Raw genomic sequence first — 5,792 nt, forward strand, 5'->3', positions numbered from 1 at the left:
AGTGGTAGAATTCCTATACTAGTTGAGTTATTGCCTCTCAAGGCCTCTATATGATGGAGAGTAGTATGTGAAGTTATCTCCTTTCTCTTGGCATGTTTTGGCATAAGTACATAAAGCTACCCTTCTTTCCTCTTGATATGTCTTTGACATAAGTGTGGTGCTAAGACGGTAAGGTAATGCAATAAAAAGGTTATGATACCGAGCCCATGACGGGCCGGGTATGATATATGTAACTGATGACTCCTTGAGAAAAAGTAGAGACTAAGTAAAGCTTATTCTTTCTCTCCCTTTGGCATGTCCTAATTGTAAGTAAAATGTGATACGAGCTCTGGGGTAACTCCACTTTTAAGTCCTAAATGTAATTCGTATCTCTTATTCACTTATGAATGTCAAACTCTTGTAGTAGGTTGAACTACTTTCCTTGAATTACATAGGTTGAGAAGTACTGGATACATAAGCTCCTAGTCCTAAGGACGATGTGACGATGGTATCCCTGATTTTATGAATTGTTAGTATTACGTTAGTACATGTCTAGGGTCCTTGAGATGCTAAGTGGTATAGGCCTTAATGGCATTTAGAAGGCACTCAAGATGGCTACACTACTATTCTGGTCCTCAGACGATAGCTTAATCTTCTTACATTGTCGAGTCTCTGATAATGATTTAGATTGTATATGGTTACTCACTATCTTACTCGTGTATACTACAATACATCTTTCACCGAGTCCCATAAAGGGTCGGGTATGGTATATGATGATTTTGGCACCGAGTCTCATAAAGGACCGGGTACGATATATGATGATATGATAACACCTAGTCCCATAAAGGGCCGGGTACAGTATATGATGATATGATGACACTGATCCCATAAAGGGCCAGGTACGGTATATAATTTACGGATCGGGATGAATATTCCTCGGCATTACTAAATAATATATGTATCGGGCCGAATGTTCCTCGGCATTTCTATATGATATGTGGATCGGACCAAACATTCCTTGGTATTACTATATAATATACGGATTGGGCCGAACGTTCCTCAATATTATTATATGATATATGGATTAGATTGAACGTTCCTCGATATTACTATATGATATGTAGATCAGATCGAACGTTCCTCGGCATTACTATATGGTATATGGATTGGGCCATACGTTCCTTGGCATTATTATATGAGATAGCACTAATAGTATACATATGCTTATGATAATAGAGTGATGTAGTCGTTACATCAAGTCCCCAAATGGAATGGGTCCAGTACGTTATGATAGTATGTACGACCTTATGTTATAAGCTATAGGTACAGTAAATGATTAGATGTCACACTTTCCCCTGCATCTCTATGCCAACAATAATTTTCTTATGATGTATATGTTTTACATACTCAGTACATACGTCATACTGATCCTCCTTTTCTCAGAGGGGCTACATTCATGCCCGGTGGTACAGATGCACACCTTGGGGATCCGTCAGCGTAGGAGTTCCACTCAGCAGTTCAGAAGCGCTCCATAGTTCCGGAACCTAGTTTTGGTATTAACCCTCGATGTATATATTTATTTGTTCACGGGTACGGTGGGGGCCCTGTCCTGCCTTATTTTACTGTTCTTACTCTTAGAGGTCTGTGGATATATATGTGGGTTGTATATGGGTTGTATATGCATGTATGTATAGTGGTGACTATGATAAGCCTCGCCGGATTATATGTTATCTTGCATGTTGATGTGCTATGACTTAAATAGGGGACAGATTTACTTACAGATAGCAGGGATATATGCGAGTGTCCAGTTCGAACACCCGTCATAGCCTACGGGGTTGGGTCATGACATTTCTGATCCTCTTATGATTCTTCGGTTCAAGTCCTTAGCTATGTTCAGCTTTGGATAAAGATTCAAGCTTATGGAATGATTTGGTTCAAGTCCCTAGGAAGTTTTGCCATTGTTGGAACTTCATCAGATTCTCTCATTTACTTCAACTATCCTTGCATGTATCAGGCTTATGGGAGTCTGTTCAGGTAGTTACTTTTAGACTTGTGCATAAGTATACCCGTCGGGTTTATGGAAGCCCAACGGATTTAGCTAGTTTCTCTTTTTCTCTTTGTGTGTTGAGTACGCTCGTGTACATACCTATCTTAATTTCTTATTTCTATCTCTGGTAGTGTTTAGTTCCTCGTATTTCAATTTACTTTTTCTTATCTTTCTCAGTCGGCCTATGATGCCTACTGGGTACCTATTGTTTTGGTACTCATGCTACACTCTGCATCTGTTTTTGTGATGCAGGTTTGAGTAGTACCTATCGACGTTGATTTCGAGCTAGCGAAGCCTTGATCAGAGGTGAGGGTGAGCACATAGCGCCCTGGATTTACTCGTCTACCTCTATATATATATTTTGTCTGTCTTTTGCTTTTTGAGACAGTCTTGTTTATGTGGTCCACTATTGGGACTTGTACTTATTTTGTAGTAGCTCTGTACATGTGACTTCCGGATTTTGGGAGGGATCTTTTGGTTGTATATATTTTTTATTTGCTTCCGCCCATTCTTTTGTGTTCATGTTATTTTATTACTATTTTAGTTTAAATGGTTGATCTTTTATCATAACATCTCATTGCTCTCAGTTCTAGAATATGGGTCGGCTTGCTTACTGGTGGGTCATAATAGATGTCATCATGACCTGAGAAATTGAATTGTGACATTATCTTACGAATCACGATTCGTTAAAAGAACTATTCTTACTAACTTCAAGTATTTTATGATGAATTTGGTATTATTAGATTCTTGCCATTTTTAAAGCTTATGATATGTTATGTATGATATACCATTGAGATTTTACCTAGCACCGAGTGGACTTTGGGATAAAGACTCACCCCTTATTATAGGCGGAGTTCTTTAAAAGCAATCCCATTATTCCATAACTACATGCCATCGTAGAAAAAAGGATCACCCATTAGTAGAGGCACGATTCCTTAGAAAGGTGCACCTGTTAGTCGAGGCATGATTCTGTAGTAGCTTAGTCGATCCACTTGTTGTGCCTATATTATTTTATAATATAGATTTTGACGCTCCTTTTTCTAATTGTGGCTAGTTCGAGATTCTGATCAACTTATATTATTTTGAAGAGTCCTCATGCTTCGAGGAAACAACCATGTTATTAGTTCTCTATGTCTTTATTTTCAGACTTTTTATGAGTTTTAGATTTGAGTTGGTGAGTTAGGGCTTGTCCTACGCCCCGTCTATGTCAATAGAGGCTATGTTAGAGTAGTATGATTTCATTCACATTTCAGATGATATTCTTAAATTCTTCTTATGCTAAGTAGCTATGATAAGATTTTTTAAGACATACCTTTCCGCATTTTATTTTTATATTTGTTTATAGGTGATCTTAAGTCATGCTTAAGCTAAAAAGATTATTTAGGATCTTTCGGGATCCTATTTGCCATGTAACGTCTAGGGTCTAGCCTAGGTCATGACTTATAGAGACTTAAAGAGCCGAATGTCGAAGTCACAAGGACTAATAATCTAGCACACTAATATAGTTAATTCTAATACCATAAATTTAACAAGTATCTAAATCACCAAGAGATGATTAAGGTTGTTATTATTAGCTATTTAAATTAAAAGATTGAAAGCAAGTAAACTAGTTGCAATCACTAACTGAGAAAAATTACAAGGTTAGGACTTCGCTAAGCAATCATGTATAGTATCTGATTTCATTGACTTAGTTTTTTCAACTAATTATTGATTTATGAGGTTAATAATATAATTATAGTCTTCAAAGCCTCTAATCGTATATCCATATTTACCTCACAACTACATCATTGAGAGGTGATGTGATAATCTAATATGGATGTATATAACTATCTTCCCATTTTGTGACCAAGTAAAATCTTCAAGATATATTCCTATTCTTGATGCAAATTTACGCTTTATTTACTAAAGTAAAGACTTACTCCTTATTTCTTCGTTGTATCTCAAAGATTCATCTTCTGAGTTCACAAAGATATTATCTATTTAAATGATAGCTAAGCATTAAACTAGTAAGCACAAGATATGAAAACAACTAATATTGATCAATTAACTTCATCAACTTAAACGTTTACTAAACAGTCATACTATGGTTGTAATTCCAGAATAAGGGCAGTTATCCACTCATATTCAAATTAAAACTACAAGATAATGTATTGTTCATATAAAATATTGTTAAGATAAAAAAATTTAAGAAAAATAAATGATGGAATCTCTCTCTGTGTTATGCTTTGCTCAAAACTGACCAACCCCTTAAAAATGCTTAAGGGTTATATTTATAGTAGAGGAAAATAATAATCCCTAATATTTTTTTGGACTTGGAATTGGACTTTGCATATTTTTCACCCAAAATAGATGTGGCATGGTGCGCCAACCAATGCCCAATAAGGGTGGTGCAGAGCGCCAGGCAATGCACTGTGCTTTTTCACTCCTTAAAGTTTGGGCTTCTACTTAGATTTCATGATTCGACCTAGGGCCTAGCCGTAACACGGCGATTAGAATCCTAGAGGACCCCAACCAATCCTCTTAGCAGGAAAAGTTTCAGAACTTTCTTCACAAGACTCGTGACAGTACGTTAGGTGCACCACGAGAGGTGACTACCACAGAATTCACCACTGTGCGTGAAACATTCTATGGTCTGTAGTGCCATGTCGCGGACCTTATCCCATAGGGGTGAATCTCAGGGTCACTACCACGGTGGCTCACCACGGGGCATGATGCCCACCACGGCCTATGATGGCCTCCGTGGTCATCATTTGGTGCCAAAATTTATAGTTTTTCCATATTTTCATGTTTTGATCCTCATTTTTTGACTTTTCAGATTCTGGGGTCTTACACATTAGCTCTGAAAGGTCCATTTTGATCTAGAAGGAAGGTTGGTTCAGGTTTTGGAGTATTCATTTTGAGTTTGTGTGATTTATCATTTTAACTTTAAAAAATTAGCCAAGTTTGACTTCGATCAAATATTTTGGGTAAACGCACTCAATTAAAAAAAATTCAATGTTGTTAGCTCCGAAATGCCGAGTTTGGTCTAGAACGGCCTCTGGTTTCATTCCTGAGGTGCTCAAAATGAGTTTTGGTTGTTTGGGAGATTTTAAGTGTTTTCTTTGAAAATGTTGACTTTGGTTAACATTTCATCGAGACGACCTCCATTAGTTGTTTCCTCAATTCTGTTGAGTCTGAAATTCTATTTTCAGTTGGGTGGCATAGTTAGTTTGCGTTGACAGGGTTTCGAACGAATTTCGAGCCCCCATCGGAAAAACTTTTTCTCCTTAGTAAACTCATGGTGTTCAGTTGTTGGTGCAGCTGAAATCCCTTCTCTGAGATTATGAGCCCTTGACTGTGTTCGCGGAGATCTGGAATCCTGTGCACCGCGTTTGTGGGAGGAACTCCGCATTCGCGAAGAGTAATGGCTTTGTTCTCAACACTCGCGTGAGGAGCTTCATGTTCGCGGAGTTCATTGAGGCAAAGCTTCGAGTTCACGGTCTAGCCTCCACATTTACAGATAGTAAATTTGCTGACCTCCGCATTCGCAAAGGCCAAAGGGGTCTGGCAGTGACGTCATTCAGACCCATTTTTAGTCTCTTTTTTCATTTCCTCCGTATAGAAAACTCAATTTTGAGAGAAAATCTTGATCATTTTCGATAATTCGTGTTTTATTGTGTTATAAACTCTTGCGGGGGACGTTTTGGAACCCTTTCTCATCCTAAAACCCTTGTAAGTCTCGTGTAAATTCATCATTTTCTTGCATTTTTGACCATCTTAGGGCTTG

The sequence above is a fragment of the Solanum dulcamara genome, chromosome 1, assembly GCF_947179165.1.
Source record: "Solanum dulcamara chromosome 1, daSolDulc1.2, whole genome shotgun sequence".
In the NCBI taxonomy this organism is placed as follows: domain Eukaryota; kingdom Viridiplantae; phylum Streptophyta; class Magnoliopsida; order Solanales; family Solanaceae; genus Solanum; species Solanum dulcamara.